Here is a 17,486-nt window from a genome sequence, read left to right on the forward strand (position 1 = left end):
AATCCGATAACAGATAAGTATCGAAGTTTTCTTTTTTATCAGAAGTTAACTTCCATTTATCGTTATCGGACCAGTTAACTTCCGATAACTCGATTTTTTTAGTCCCATAATGTCCGTTAATTTTTTTGTCCGATAACATGTTTATCGTTTCCGGGTCGCATTTTGCAGAAATAATTAATTATTATCAATGAGGAGAAACATGTACATGATTATAGATTACTTGTTTTACAAGATAATGCTGAGTCAGGCCGCCGCGTGAAGAAAAATAGAAGAAGAAGAAGAAGAGGAAGAAGAAGAAGAAGAAACCTTGCAATGGCGACTTCCTCAGGCTTGCGGCTGCTCGGCTCTGCAGGTACTGGGTTCGGTCAAGGTTGGGAAACCCGAAAAATAAAAACATATGTGACTGCTACATTGTGTGACCGTGGAAATACTGCGGCCGCCCTATAATTGCTAGTGGCCGTAGATTTTTTAGACCCTACGGCTGCCAAGCCAAATGTGACTGAAGCATTACGATCGAAAATGAGCAGGTAGGAGACAAAATTTAAACAGCAGGTGTTGTTTGGGTACCTTTAGATGTTTTTGTTGCTGTTTTGGTACTTTTTCCCCCCAGAAAATGGCGTCACACGACGTTTACGAGAGCGAATGAAAGGCCTGTGTGGTTGTTTAAAAGTTTTTTTTTTTTGCACGTACGTTTTTTTTTTCCTCTCCTCTCCTCTCCTCCCCTCTCTTTTCCTCTCTTTTCCTTACGTTGGCGCTAATTGAATAATTGGCCATTAAAACTAAATTGTGAATAATCGTAACTGTGATATGCGAACTTCCGGGCCATGCACGTACAGGTGCGCGAGAGCGAAGGAATGGCCTGTGTGGTTGTTGTTTCTGCCTCGCGGTTTGAAGGTTTTGGGGTTTTTTTGGTTTGCACGTACGGCCACGCACATATGGGCACACAAGATCAAAGGAACGCCCTTTTTGTGTTGTTTCTGGCTCACGGTTGAATTTTTACAGCGCGTGCGCTGTATACAATTGCACCGAGTTTGAAATGTCCCCGGTGTCGACCACGTCTCCGGTGTCTCGATTTCCCCCCCTCCCCCACGTGCCTGTGACAGCCAATGACGGCCGTCCGGTAGATGCAGTGCGTAACCTCGACCGAAATGGCGACAATTGACGGAAATACCCGAGTATTTCAATGGAAATTTGTGAAATGAACGTGTTATATATATGTGAAAACCATTGAATTTATTGCTTGACGGAAAAAAAGCAAGAAACGCGCCCCTCTCATGTACGAACGACCGAAAGACGTCATTTCCGCCCACCATCGCATTTCGCGCCGAAAGACGTCATTTCCGCCCACCATCGCATTTCGCGCCGATCGCTGAACGCTGAAAGCTAAGGTCTTCTTGTGCCATCATTCTTTTGCGGCCCCTGCTACGCTGTATCGAACGATTTCATTCCTTCTGTTTTATATAAAGGTGCTTATCACAATAATTACAAGATTTTTACATTTAAAATATTAAGTACGCCTTTTAATTGTTTTTCAACTGAAAAAGCATAAATTGCATATTTTAACATTAGTTTACTCATTTGCTTCACCACACGTACTGTATTGAAGGATTTCACTTGTTTTTTTTTTTTGCACGTTCGGCCACGCACGTACGGGCACGTACTAGTCTATCTATAATTCCAGCAGTGTGTGTATGTCTGCGACCGCGACCGCTGTTTCTCGACAACCTCTGGTCCGATCTCATTGAAACTTGCCAGGTATATTGCTGGGGCCCTGTGAATGTGCCTTTTTAAGGTTTGATATTAATCGGACAAGTGGTTCCCAAGTTATGGCCATTTATTTACCAAACCGATGACAGGACACGTTGCTGCGTCGGCCAGTGCGTGGCCGGCCGACAATGACGTCACGGGCCGTGCCGGTAACGATGGGGATCGATCGGTGCCTAGTTACCGTGGCGTAGCAGTGGCAATGGTCAATGGCAGTGAATGTCATGGCAAGCAAAGACAGGGAGGTAAACTTGATTTTAATTTTGATATTAATTAACTCTGTGTGTGTAAGTATCACAGCAGTTGTTACTTCAATACAAACGATAATTCGTGGAATGATGTGAACATTCCGTACGGGCACGCACCACTTCCGGAAAGTGATGACTTAATGTATCTATCTATAATTCCAGGTGTGTGTGTGTGTGTGTGTGTGTGTGTGTGTGTGTGTGTGTGTGTGTGTGTGTGTGTGTGTGTGTGTGTGACCACTGTTTCTCGACAACCACTGGTCTGATCTAATTGAAACTTGCCAGGTATATTGCTGGGGCCCTGTGAATGTGCCTTTTCAAGGTTTGATATTAATCGGACAAGTGGTTCCCAAGTTATGGCCATTTATTTACCAAACCAATGACAGGACACGTTGCTGCGTCGGCGTCGCCGATGGGGAAGAGAACCTCAGCCGCGTTCCCCATTACGGGTTACAACTTACGGACTTCCGGATAGTGATGACTTACTGTATTCTAATAATTTCTCCATTTATTATGCGCATTTATAGATAAACACAATGCCCCAATCCAGTCGTCATTTACGAGAGCGAAGGAACGGCCTGTGTGTTTGTTTGAAATGTATGTTTTTTGGGGGTTTATTATTATATATTTTTTTGCACGTACGTTTTTATTTATTTAATTTTTTTCTATTATTTTTCCTCTTCTCTTCTCTTCTCTTTGTGTTTTTCCTTGCGATGACATTGCGAAAAGGCAAAATACGTTGGCGCTAATTGAATAATTGGCCATTAAAACTAAATTGCGAATAATCGTAACTGCGATTATGCGAACCTCCGGACAGTGACGACTTACTGTATTCTTTCTCGATTTTTTTTTTCTCGATTTATCGACTTACTGTTTTCTTTCTTTCTCGATTTCTGTACTTTCTCGATTTTCTTAAACACAATGCCCCAATCCAGTCGTCGTTTATGAGAGCGAAGGAACGGCTTGTGTGGTTGTTTGAAAGTTTTTTTTTTTTTTTTTGCACGTACAGCCACGCACTTACGGGCACGTAAGAGCGAAGGAACGGCCTGTGTGGTTGTTTCTGGCACGCGGTTTGAAAGGTTTTTTTTTTTTTGCATGTACGGCCACACACGTATGGCCACACACGTACGGGCATACACTAGTAATAATAATAACGACAGCAATATTCGGTAGAGCGCACACCTCTGCCAGGCTGAACAGTTTACGTTTTGTATCCACTGACAGGCCGGATCTGCATCTGGACCTCCCAAGTCGAATCGGCTTGTTCTTGTCACCTACCCAACTCATCCACCTAATTTTGTCATAATCCTTCGTCAACTTTTTGAGATAACATGCTGTATATCGTTTTTGACCCCATCTTTCAATGGTGAAGAATCACTTAAGATTTTAAAAAATTCTTCCATCTGGATTCAGATCTTCACCAAAATATAATCGACTTGTCCTTGTCACACACCCAACATGTCCGCCAAGTTTTGTCCAAATCCATCCACAACATTTTGAGACATCCTGCTCACAGACAGGAGTGAAAACATTACGGTGTCGGAGGTAATAATTTTATTGATATTGTGCATTTTGGCTGTGGAAACAATATAACTGCTGACCGAACCCAAAATAACTGTCCCTTTCAATAAACCAAATTATGATCCGTGTATTTCAACAGGTGATTCTAAATACCTTCTTTGAAATTGATGTAGAAATCCTGTCATCTTGTATCATTATAATTTTCATCAAAACATTCAATTTCATTGCTTTTCACTAATGGTGTTTGACGAAACGTGGATGGGAGAACCCGTTCACAGGATGGTCTCCCAAGAAAGGTCGTGGTAGCAGAAAGGTCGTGGTCGTGGTAGGTTTAAATTGGAATTATATATGTACCGAGATGCATTAGAGATAAAGGGGTACAGGGATATTTGCAGAACTTGAAGGTTGATTGTGTGTGGATGGGTGATTGTATATTGTGTTTGTGTAGTGCAGGCTTGATTGGCCGAATGACCTCCTGCACCAAAGGTCCTTGTACCGGTACAGTATATACTTGTATATCGATGCTTGTGAATCGCCTTCATTGGCCTTTCTGCAGAATGATGCAGATGTAGCAGACTTGAATAAACTGTCGGATTGGTGCTTCGCAGGTAGGGTGTTGCATCACAAAGTGCTCGGAGCCAGCTGTCTCATCTGGTAGCATGAGTTGGTGGATGTTAAAGATCTCAGGTTGTCTTTCATGAAGAGTAGCTGAGTTATCGTTGGTAATCCGAACAAATGACAAATTCTTGCCCGAATCACCTTCAGTTGAATGAACCAGGCGGTCCATAAAATGCTTCAAGGGTAAAAAAAAAAAAAAATTCCCAGCTGACCCCATAAGAAGTTGCGAATAATTGGGGCATTAAAGAAGTGGAAGAGAAGAGGAGATTTGATGTTACGAAAGAGTCATGTTCATTCCATATACTGTATAAGCAATCTGTCACGAGGACCACTTCTCGCTTGAGGTATTTTTTGAAGGTCTGCCACATTCATACGAGTTATGCCACAGGATGAGGGATGCAGAGGATGGAGTCATCAGCAAATATATTAAATAACTAAATTAATAAAAAGGTGATTTTCGAAGGTCTGTCGCATTGATATGAGTGGTAGTCATGGTTGTTGTTGCTCGTAGTCTTCCACCTCATCATGACATTCCCCATCAATGACATGGTAATGGTTATATGGTCATTAGAATCGTTCTGATAAAGGTTAACACTCTGTAACAGTCGATTAGCATTCCTTGTACCTCTCTTTTCGTCTTCACAACTTTCTCTGGAACGTGATTCTTTGAAATTGACCAATGAAGCTTTCCTGAACATTTATTATCTCTGGATGATATTGTTATGGAAATGGCCCTTATTGGACTACTAAATATAGGATTAGCTTAGATCCCCCATTAAATGCATGTTTAGCTCGGTTGTGTGGTAATATCGACGTTGCATGTGTGTCAGGAGGTGTAGGATGTATTTGATGTTACAAAAGAGTCCGTTTTATTGATCGTACAGTGGTGGTGTGCCAAGGGCTCCCTCTTCTTCCTCCCCCCCCATCCCGGACGAGGCCCCGTCCAGTCGGCTGAGAGGGTGTGGCCAGAAAGAGGAAGTGAAGCTAAGGGGAGGAGTTGGTCGGCTTCGAAAAGGGGGAGGAGCCAGTGACTCACAGCGAGCGAACGAAGACCTCGTGAAAAGGTTCAGTTTGGCAGAAGTACAAAACTGTAGTCGTTTGAGAGGGTGCTCGTGTGGCGAAGGAGCGAATGAGAGAGAAACGATGGCTTCGTAAAAAGGTTCAGTGTGTGGAAACAGTTGCTCTCGAGGCGTGCTCGTGTTTTCGAAGCGAGCGAACGAAGGAGGCGCAGTGTTGGATCTGCTGGGAGAGACGCTGAACCTGCCTGCACGTCGAGTCTACCTTTTTGGGGCAGTGGGAGAGGCGGCCTCCACGTCAAATCGGCGATCGACTCTTATGAGGAGGTGATTCTGCCGTGAGAGAGACAGTAGCTGGCTTTGAGAGGCGAGCGTGGAAAAGGAAAGAAAAGGTGATTTGACAGAGAGAGAAACTGAGAGGACGGAGTTGGGAAGTCGGGCTTCGAGGTGGGAAGGTAGGAGAGGAGACGACGGAGCCTCTGACGGTCCCTGCTCACACTAACGGCTCGACACGTTTGCCGATCCGCTTGCCGGAGCTCGGAACCTCGATTTGGGCCTTGTCTGGTGAACAGGCCAGGCCTGGATTTGTATGCTGGACCTAAAGAGAAATCAGCTGAGGCCCATCGTCGACCTTACGCGGGGTCAGAGCGCGCGGAGACCGCGTGCGGTGTGGAAAGGAAAGAGTGCGGCGCCGCCATCTTGCCACGCGGCGTGTTCGAGCTGGGGCTCGAATCCGTGGACATCCGCTTGTTACTAGTGACATTCGTGCTTTTTGACACTTTTCTCTCGTCCATGAGACATCACCGAGTACTCTGTCTTGCATGCATGCTGTCTGTCTGTCTGTCTTTGTCTGCACGTGTTGTATAAGGCATATCTCGGTGGGGCCCCCCTCGAAACCTGTAGTCTGTAGTTCCCTAGTTAAGAACGGGTTAAACGTTGTTAATAAAAGCATTGTCGTGAATGTTTTGCTTGTGTCGTACTCCCCGATGTTCCCCAATAAATCTGGTTGATTCGGGTGAAGTTGCTGCTATGGATTAATTCGGTCGCATCGAGGAACGATCCATTCGATTGGCATATAAAACCAAAAATGGTTACAGACTGGCGGAAAACGCTCGGCATCTGACACAACCAGTCTGTAACTGGGGTTCTATTTCCCCAACTGGTAAGGTACAAGGATTACATTGGTATCACGATTGAAGACGCGTGACCCGAGGCCTGTGCTGAGCCGGCCGGCGTTATAAACCCCGGAGACGGCGGTGGTGAGGGTGGCGCCAAGATTCGGGTGAGAATCCCGCCACCCCGGATCCGCAACAATATCTATGATGATGCAAGTCAGACACTGGTTAATTGTTATACTCGGAAAGTGTGCCCCATTACTTTTGGAGAGATCGTGTGCGTTAAGTGGAATGTGCATGAAGGCAAAACTGATCTGGATATTACTTGACATTAAGTGAAAGGTCCAAGCTGGCTTCATATATAGATGGTAAAATAATTCAACTTAATGGGATGTGGACATGGTACAAGCATAATGGGACAAGTGGCCTCCTCATTTGTCTCTTGATATCATTTGCTAAAAATAGCTGCTCGAGGGGATGGCCCAGTGTACCCCCGTTTCCCTAAGAGTCTGAACCAGGGGTCACCAACCCATACCACCAAGAGCAACTGGTAGCTCGCATTTAAATTTTGGAAAAACACAAAAAACTTTTCCAGATACGAAAGTTTTCATAAAGTCAAAAAAAACGAAGACACCACCCAATTATCGAACATTGCGTGGCTGCTTGATTTGACATTTCTAACAGGGTTGACAAAAAAATGAACGCCCTGAACTGTGATTGCAAGGGAAACAGAAGACAATTGCCGACATTAGTGCAATGAAAACTTTCAAGTCAAAACTTAACCTTCTGATACAACAGGTCCAAAAAAAGGAAAATGCAACATTTTCCTTCTATGCTCCAAACGCGAGCAGAAAATAAGGTTTCTGTCAGAATCGTGTACATTGACAAGTACAGTGATTTCCTGATCAGGCTTAGCCAAGAGTTCAACAACAGATTTAATGATTTTGAGGAAACAGAGCCCCGTGTGATGTTCACTTCAATCCCCTTGATGGAAGTTGATGTTCGTGACATTTCTGAACAAGTTAGTATGCTGTTTGACCTTAATTGTATCCCTTTTGGAAATGGAGATTATCAGCCTTCAAAATGACATACAGTTGAAATCAAGGGAATCTGCCACAAATTTCTGGAGTCTCGTGGGTACTGAAAAGTAGCAATGAAAGTGGCTTCCCTACTTGGCTCGACCTATCTTTGCGAATCCGCTTTTCGAACATGAACTGAATCAAAACTAATATAAATTTCGAACCTCTCTCACAGACAAGCATCTGAAGGACTCCATTACAGTTGCCTTCTCAAGATACACACAAGATTACGCAGTACTGCTGGACAGCATGCAGTCAAGTTTCACACTGAAGTAAAGGTAAATATCAATTTTCCCTCACTTTAAATGTGTATTTTTGTAATTCAACTGTAATAACTAAATTTGTACCCTTATCAATTCATATATTTTCAATTTATGTTTTAGTAGCTCTTGAAATATTTCATCAATGAAAAGTAGCTCGCATTCAAAAACAGGTTGGCGACCCTGATCTAGATTCTCTTGGATGGTTTACAGTGTTTACAGCCAACAGGCAGACGATATCTACACTATATGAGATATGTTTGTCTGTCTGTCTGTCGCCTTTTTTCTGAGACGGTCAAATGGTTCTTCGCCAAACATTCAGATGTTCATCAGTGAGTGTCAGGGTGTGTTTTAGGCAGTAAAAGACCTTTTTTGTAAATTTTTAGCTTCTCTGGAATTTACATTCCAGATAAGGTATTGGCATCGTGCACCATCTCTGTCCGTCCATCTCTTTTTTTCGACTTCTCCGGCCAAACCACTGGGCCTATCCAGCTTAAATTTGGTAGCAACGTTCCTCTCATTACTGATAACAGGAATTGCAAAGCTCATTTCAGTCACATGACTTTAAGTAGGTCACAATGGCCAACTTAGCAAATTTCTTCAAAAATCTTCCTCTCCTGACCTACCAGTCAGAATGCTACCAAATTTGGGTTGCAAGATTAGGCCAGGGTAGGGATGTTAAATTGTGGAGGTCATGCCGATCACGTGACCGTAAATGTGTCAAAATGGCCGACTTAGTCAATTTTTGCGAAAATCGATGTAAATTCCTTCAAAAATCTTCTCCAGACCCACCAGTCAGAATGCTACCAAGTTTGGGTGACAATATTAGTCCAGCGTAGGGATGTTAAATTGCCAAAGTCATTCCGATCACGTGACTGTAAATGTGTCACAATTACCAGCTTAGTGAATTTTTGGGAAAATCGCATAAATTCCTTCAAAAATCTTCTTCTTCAGACCCACCAGTTACAATGCAACCAAATTTAAATTACAACATTAGGCCAGAGCTCAGATAAGGTACAGTTCTAGTGGTCCTATTTTTTATTGTTTTAAAGTTTTTTTGGGGGGGGAATGGTTTTTTTAATCGCTCTTTGCATGCCGAAGCCTTTGTAGCGATGTGAAAGGTAATATTAAATGATCCCTGACCCCATTCCTGAGGGGGTGTCGGGAAGTGGTTTAGGTCCCCACCAAAGAAAAAAAAATTGATTTCTTCAAAATGCCAACAGGATTAGAACAGCACCTGGCAATGCCACGTACCTCTGCTAGTCACAGTAATACATAAAGCAACACCCAAATCTCTTCTGATCTGATCTGTTAAAGCATGACTGTGCAGTTTAACATGGCATAAAAGGGGTTCATCAGGCCCAAACTGGGAAAGATCCAAAAGGGGCAAGACTGCAAATGCGAGATGCTGATGCAAGATTGCAAACGTACAGGGGATTCTTCAATTCAACGATGGTATGAGACTTAGACCGCAGGGTCTTCAACATCCACATTCAAATGGTACCTTTCCTAAAGAAAGCATACACCACAATGCTGCACCCACTGTTGTACCATACAGCATATTACTTTTGGAAGATTACCTTGAAGAATGCAAAATATATAGTGCCGGAGGGAAAAGGCTGTTGTTGATGGCGGAAGGTTTGAGAGAGTGAAAAGATAACTTTAATCAGCTCTGTTCTCAAACCTGGCTCTCTTTGTCAAGAAACACCAATTATCAACACGTGACCATACGTCGTTTCAGGGCGTTACGAAGCAAGCAAGCCTCGGGGCGTCGCCTGTAATTAAAGCGCTCGGTGCGTATGACTTATGCAAATAGTCGGCTTTGATCCGTGGGGTATGGCCTGAAAAATGTTTTTAATTCCTCTGGAATTTTCTTTAAACTCCATCGCAATATTGCAATTTTCAAACAAAGACAAACGAATCGAACACGTGTTCACATACGGCGAGCGTCTTAATGCGCACATTTCCCAAGATTTCATCATATATATCTCCGTCTCCTCTGTGAATGCCTCTCACATTTACGTGAAAAATTTACGCCAACTCGGAAAATTCCATTCTTCATTTGGCGATGCTCACAGTGAACCTTTATCATTAGACAGTGAACAAATTTACAACTTGGTAATAAAGGATTTGCTTTGCATATCCGAGGAGCATTCCAGAGTGCTTCCAATGAGATGCTCACAGTAGTCCAAGAAACGCCGATAAAAGTACAACACAATTTCACATCAAATGTGAAGGATCTCCTAAAATGCATGACGGGCAACTCTCAGGGCCGGGAGGCATCCTTTCTGTGCAGAAGATGACCAGAGAGCCAGGAATACATGTTTGATGAGGTGGCGGTATTTGTATCTATGTTTGAAAAAATTAATAATAAATATATATATATATATATATATATATATATATATATATATATATATATATATATATATATATATATATATATATATATATATATACTTTTTATACATGGTGAGCATGTTCACAAACTACCAATGGGTACTGGGAGGGGTAGAAGGAGACGAGGAATAACACTAAACGAGTAACAATGGTCCATAGAGTAACAGAATGGGAAAGAACCAGTGGGTGTAGAAGAGATCATGGGTGTGTATGTGTGGGTACATGAGCTTGTGATGGAAGTATATTTCAAATGATGAAGTGAGGAGGAAGAGACAAAGGACACAAGAAGATGATTCCACAATTGGGAAAATAGATGGATCAATAAATGCAGGACAGGTGTGACTTGCTGGTATTGAAGGTCATGTTCCATGTAGCTTCGCTGTGGCTTATTTTGTCCAGGTCTGACAAAAGGGTTTCTGCAGCAACCATTGTTTCATACAAGAGTGATTTATCATTCTACACAGGGTGGAGTCATCAGTAAAAATAGGAATGCTGACTTTCCAGACATTCAGATCATTGATATAGTCAACTATAATGCTGGCCTTATGATGGTGCCTTGGGGACTCACAGTTTGAAATGAAAGGACGCTATCAAGGAACACCTGGACTCGTAGGATAAACTGAGAGGTATGCACATTCCTCTCTGAGTTGAATATCCTGGGTTTGAATTCTGACCCAGCTATAACCACCCCCCCCCCCCACTCCCATTCTGCATGCAGAGCGAGGCATCAATGCATGCACCATCCATCGGATGGATGTAAAATTGGGTGTCCCATCTGCTGGCATCAATTGGTGTACATTAAAAAATCCCATGGTGTCCTTGGCGAAGAGTAGGCTAGCTATCACTGACACCCTGAACAATCTACAAATTCCTGCTCGAATCAGCAGGGGCTCGGCCTCAGTAGCACAACCATTCCCCCTCAGCCTGTAGTACTATCTGCTTACGTGGAACCACATGCTGAAAATGACAGAAGAGGAAGAAGAACTGACAGCTTCTGTTTCTCCTCACAGGAGAAATCGGACAACTCCACTTGTGAAGGAGACTCTGCGTTGCAAATTAAGATAACTTAGAAGTCAAGGCTGGATGCCAGACTGTCAAAGGCTAGCGAAATGGTCCTAACCTCTTGCATGTTTTTTTTAGAGGATCCATCCACTGCCGTGTCAGAAGGAGTAACATATCCATGGCGGAATGCCAGGTGCCAAGCCAAACTGGTTGTCACAGATTAGAGAGTTGGAGAAGAGAGAGTGCTTGAGCTTACTTGCAATTATCGACTCCATTGCTTTGCTTATAGCGGGGGAGAAGGCTGATATGTCTGTTGTTGAAGGGATCAGTTTTGAAACCTTTCTTTTGGATAGTTCCCATCCAAGAAGATCACATGTGAAAGAGAGCAAGGAGAAGGGTATGGCAGGACTGAAGCATTCGTGTGTGTGTGTGTGTGTGTGTGTGTGTGTGTGTGTGTGTGTGTGTGTGTGTGTGTGTGTGTGTGTGTGTGTGTGTGTGTGTGTGTGTGTGTGTGTGTGTGTGTGTGTGTGTGTGTGTGTGTGTCTTCTTCTTCTTTCGGCTGCTCCCGTTAGGGGTCGCCACAGCGGATCATCCGTATGATCCGCATAGTGATTTGGCACATGTTTTACGCCGGATGCCCTTCCTGACGCAACCCTGGTCGCCTCTTACGACACAGGGATATGGTACACCTATTTTAACCGGGGTATACACCGGCCCAGTACACTGGTACTCATTTCGCCGACCTCGGAAGGATGACAGGCTGAGTCAACCCCCTGGTGTATTAATTCAGCGGCCCAACGGGGCTTGAACTCAGGACACATTGGATCCCAAGCCGCTGCCCTAACCACTGCGCCAACACACCAGAGATATATATATATATATATATATATATATATATATATATATATATATATATATATATATATATATATATATATATATATATATATATATATATATATATATATATATATATATATATATATATATATATATATATATATATATATATATATATATATATATATATTGTGACGTCCACGGGACTTGAACGGTCCCGCCAACGTAGAATGAGCCGAAACGATGGAGGCGGTTTATTTATTTATAACCCAAACATGGTGGTTCTAATCGCTCTACCGCAAACGGGACGAGGAAGGTGGCACGAGTCACTTTTCACTGAGTTGATGATGTTTATTCGTTTTTTTAATCATTACCAGAAATAACAAGACTCGGCAAGAAGAGGGATCCGGGGAGATCCGACGGGATGGTGTGGGATCGGGCGTGGGGAAAAACACAGACAATTCCAATGAATATACAGTTCTCAATCCCTCTAAGGCGCCAAGCACACACACACACACACAAAACGTAGATATTTCTGGTGGTCAGGCTGGACCGTGGTGTGGACGCAACTGTCCCTGGATCGGCGTCGGACGAGCTGGCCTTGCTCTCGTCAGGGGGGGGGCAGGAGAAACCGTGGTGCTGTCGACCTCCTGGTCTTGGCCCAAGTCCGCTCACAGCCGCCAGGGAACCAGTTCTGGCGCCAAGTTGCGAGCAGGAGAGGGCGGCAGGTCCGCCCGCCGTTCGACCCCGTACTCCGAGTCAGCAGAACCCCAGAGCCAACCAAGGTGAGGCACGAGGCTCAGCAAGGCTCCAAGACACGATCAAGAACACGATCGAATCAGCACAACAACAAGGACGCTCTCCGCGCAGCAGCCTCTACACCAAAAAAAACACGATCTTTTGGTTGTAATCTTCTTCCTCTTCCTTTTCGACCCCAAACAGAACCTTTTTATCCTCCTGCCCTCGTCACCTCCAATTGAGCCGTTTATTGGCCCACCGCCGTCACCTTCTGCCAATCGTGATCACGGGGCGGAGCCATCCGCTGCACTGTCCTGTGACGTCACGGCCAGTCTCCAGAGAATACCAAAAAGGGGTTTACGCAGACACACTTACCCTATCCCGTGTCCCTATCTAATTACGTGACAATTATCATTTCCCCCCTTGAAGAAATGAACATTTACTAGACAACTTATCACCACTGAATTACTACTTATTACATCGAGATCCTGGTAAACTCGAACAGCATGGCATACCTAATTAAACATCCTAATTACCCTTTGAATGCATACTCCCCCCTCAAACGTAACAATACATATATATATATATATATATATATATATATATATATATATATATATATATATATATATATATATATATATATATATATGTACACACACACACATGAGTAGATTGCAAAAAATTGTGCAAGGGTGGATGTTTGGCAAGGTGCTCTTAGACTGTCATGGATGCCGAAGTAATATAAATGTGTGGCAGGTTCCCCGATTGGTTAGAACTCTTGCAGTGAATGCTGTTGTGACACAAGGGCTCATGGTCACCATTCCAGTGAAGAGATTGTATATGGCATTGGAGACGATGCAAGCTTTCCAACTCAACACTTTGGGGAGTCCATTCCATGCTGATTAAGGCGAGTGAACCAGAAACGCGTCCATGGATTAATTCCCTTCTCAAGGCCGGGCTGGAATTGATTTTTTAAAAAGATTGGTTGACTCACTGTTCATGGCAGTGTAGCAGCTAACACACTGCTTGTTTGCAGTGTGTGGTTCTGTGTCTTTCACAGACTGCTACTATAAACTGGAAGTAGCTATTTTAAGGGTAGTATATGTTGTGTACCCATCTCTAAGCTGACATGCCTTGTTTTGAACCCCGGCCCCACTTTAAACTGTCATCCCGGTGTTTCAGAGGCAGGGTGATTCATCAATGTGTTTGCCGTCCCTCAGATGAACGATAAATTAGGCATCCTATCCGCTGACATGAGTTGGTGGATGTTAAAGATCCTACCATGTCCTTCGTGAAGAGTGGACAAGCTTTCGCCAGCACCGTGACCAAATTGCAAATTCCTCACCTAACTACTGCTGGGAAGGCAATGGCAAACCACCCAGTACACCCCTTGCCAAGAAACTGATTCTGCAGCACTGTCGCTCTGTAACTGAGTGTGATACTTCTGAATCTGATATACATCACACACATGCACACACGCACACGCACACGCACACGCACACGCACACGCACACGCACACGCACACACACACACCTTTTGTTAGTTAAAAAAGATATATAAGACGTGATAAGGCAACATTGTAGGACAGCTCAGAGGTAATGGACATTCCTTTGCAGAGTACGCTGTCTTTTTGGATTGGACATTGATGCGGCTTTCAAATGTGCTCACGTTGACTTGCGGACATTTTTATAGATTCCCTCAACAGTCCTACCCAAAATCCGTGTTGAAAAAAATAGCATTTGCTCTTGCATATCTGCTTTCAACAATGAAGGCTACACCCTGATAAATGATGCAACGAGCAGCCAGGTGCTCCATGTGAGATAAAGCAGATATTGGTGAGACCTCAGGGAGAAGCCATGGCTAAGTCGGAAGCAAGTCGAGCTCCGCTCATTGTAAGGAGTCAAGGGACAGAGTGTGTATTTTGGACAGCGTTACTGAACCACATTGGTGCTCGTAATGGAATAAAGTTCAAATGAACGCTTTTTACAGATTACCATTTAGTCAAACGTTGAGGACACACCTTTGTGCCTCGTCCACGTAAGTGTTAAAATAATTGATTCGTTTTCTTTAAGCGCAAAGCAAAGGTCGTAGTGGTTTGCTAAAGGGGACTGGTTATGGAAGTGATTGGGGAAGGGAGTTGGAGGAACCGACGGACGAGAGGCTGAGAATATGAACTTAATTACAGGCTGTGAGTCTACCCAGCATGTGGCCGTGGTGTTCCAATTACTAGCTCGCACCAGAGGTATGTGGTGTGTGTGTGTGTGTGTGTATGTGTCTCTCTGGTGATGATATTGAGATGTAGAGTGAGTGGGTAGCTGATTGAGTGATGGGCAGTGTTATGGTTAATTAACCACGCAACTCGAATGAGGGCTTTCAGATTCGTTGCACCATCAGCGTTGCACCATGTAAAAAAAACAGGTTCATCATGTGATGAAGAAAGAACGTCTGACCCATCACTATTCCTTGATTCCTCATTCCAGTCATTGAAAAGCTGAGCCGGATGGCAGCTGAGGCAAGAGGGACACCTACAGTATAAGTAGATGGGCTGTAATTGAATTGAGTGGTACAGATGAATCATCTTTTGTGGATATTGTGGATGTTCGTGGATGTTGTCAAAAGGCTTCACAGACAACTAGTTTAATCCATAACTGTTTAACTCCTGACATAACACGAACTATCCTGAGCATTCAGATATTTACATTTCAGCGGTTGGTTGTTGAATCCAAATGTTTGTGTTAAGGTTTGTTTGTTTGGTAAAACTGCAGAAGTGGAACAAGAGGAGGTATAATGATCAACATTCCACCAGAGTTGACGTAATTGATATGTGCGAATTCACATATTATGAACACACAAACACACGTGCCATCCCATTGAAGGGTACTCACCAATTAACTTTTACTTTGCTCAACGTTATTGGGGAGAGTGACGTAAATTGGAGTGTTATTATACACCGCAGTGGATAAACACCGTCACATATGTCACAGTATATTTACACCATGGGCTGCCATCGAGAGACGTTTGTAAGTTGAGGTTTAGTTTTGACTTTTTATTTTGGACACCCGATGCCCTCCCCTCCACAACACCAGTGTTCTTTTGTACACTGATGAAAATGCTCACTGTGATGCTGAAAGTGTAAACAACAAGCTATGACATCACAAACTGTTTCTTCCTTTGCGCTTCTTATTTAGAAGCAAATTCTCAAACCACTTGTCATGCACAAGGCTTCCAAATTCTTCATGATGTGACTGTGAAAGGAAGTATTAATGTCCAAATACATATATATATATATATATATATATATATATATATATATATATATATATATATATATATATATATATATATATATATATATATATATATATATATGTGTGTATTTCATCTTTCGGCTGCTTCCGTTAGGGGTCGCCACAGCGGATCATCCGTGATGATCCGCATAATGATTTGGCATAGGTTTTACGCCGGATGCCCTTCCTGACGCAACCCTAGTCGCCTGTTATGACACAAGGATAAGGATTTGGTTTCGCCATGATTCTGGGCTGCCCTACACCCTCTCATAGCGCGGCCCAGTGCAGAGCTCCCATCCTCAAGCGATCCTCCAACCCAAGCCTCCGAGTAGCCGGATTACAGGCGCACGCCACTACACCCGGTACATATATTTTTATATATATATATATATATGTATGTATGTATGTATGTATGTATGTATGTATGTATGTATGTATTATTGTAGCGTGAATTTGTGTGAGGCCCAAACCAGGTCATGTCTGTATCGATGTCCTGCAAAATGACCAAGCAGATGAGGCAAGGTTCATGACTGAATTAAGATTCGGCCAACCGTTGGAATTGGGAATTCCAATGCCACTCCCTGACAATAATTTAGCACGGTCTTGTCCACCTATCAGCAGCACAGCTTGGCTTATCAGTTATTGGCTCCCAATGAGGTCACCTTCCTGGGTCCGATTGCAGTCGTGCGTGTCGGGGTTGTGCTGAGGTGTCGTCCACCAGACGACGGTCTCCTCGGGTTAACCCGAGGTAGTCCCTTCGGGTGGGTGCCTGTAATGTCCTATCCCTAAGAGAGGATGATCACGTGTCTCTGCTATCACCTGAGCTCTGACATTTGAACATCGGTATTGCAGCACTCTCTGAGGTTCAGAGACCGGATAGTGGTGAGATCATTGAGGGTGGTTGCACCTACCACTGGTCTGGTTACTCTGATCATTACCATGCCCAAGGAGATAGCCGTGCCCAATCAGCTGACTCCAATGACAATACAGGTAACACTGGTCAATGAGCATATTATGAGACTTAGGATTCGTCACTCTCTGGGTGCCATTTTCCTGGCCTCTGTATGTGCTCCAACTGATATGAGTGATCTCACTGTAAAGGAGGCATTCTATGCCATTCTTGAGTCTGTGGTTGATCAGTGCCCCTGACAAGATATTCTTCTAATCTTCGGGGATTTCAATCCATCGACTGGCACTGACAGGGATGATTATGAGACGTGTTGGTCTCCATGGGTCTGGAGCTGTGAACCACAATAGCACCAAGTTCCTTGACTTTGCAAGAAGTCATGGACTGAGGGTGGCTGGTTCATGGTTTCAGCACCCGCAGCCTCATCGCTGGACTTGGCATTCCAACACTGGTGGTGTGGCAAAGGAGATTGACTATGTGCTTATTGATGGTCATTGGAGGATGATCCAGAACTGCAGGGTCAACCGGAGTGTTCAGTTCCTCAATAGCGACCATAGGCTTGTTGTAACAACTCTGAAGTTTCAGCTTAAATATAGGAGAATGGTACCATCCCAGACTCGGCTTGATGTTGGCAAGCTCAAGGATGACTGAGTGGCTAAGGCATTTGCAAACAGGCTGAGTGGGGATTTG

General features: G+C 43.7%; 1 long non-coding RNA gene across 1 annotated transcript in view; it reads left to right on the forward strand.

Moving 5' to 3' along the window:
* The first annotated feature begins 1,117 nt into the window (after window positions 1-1,117).
* The window catches only part of LOC147013229 (uncharacterized), a 119,901-nt gene continuing 103,532 nt past the window's right edge, over window positions 1,118-17,486 (forward strand). Inside the window, exons 1-2 of the long non-coding RNA XR_015051238.1 lie at window positions 1,118-1,466; window positions 7,534-7,636. This is a non-coding gene — a long non-coding RNA (uncharacterized LOC147013229). The remainder of the gene's footprint in view (window positions 1,467-7,533; window positions 7,637-17,486) is intronic.

This window comes from Eptatretus burgeri, chromosome 14 (genome assembly GCF_056783735.1).
Source record: "Eptatretus burgeri isolate ZD-2024b chromosome 14, Ebu_testis_v1, whole genome shotgun sequence".
In the NCBI taxonomy this organism is placed as follows: Eukaryota; Metazoa; Chordata; class Myxini; order Myxiniformes; family Myxinidae; genus Eptatretus; species Eptatretus burgeri.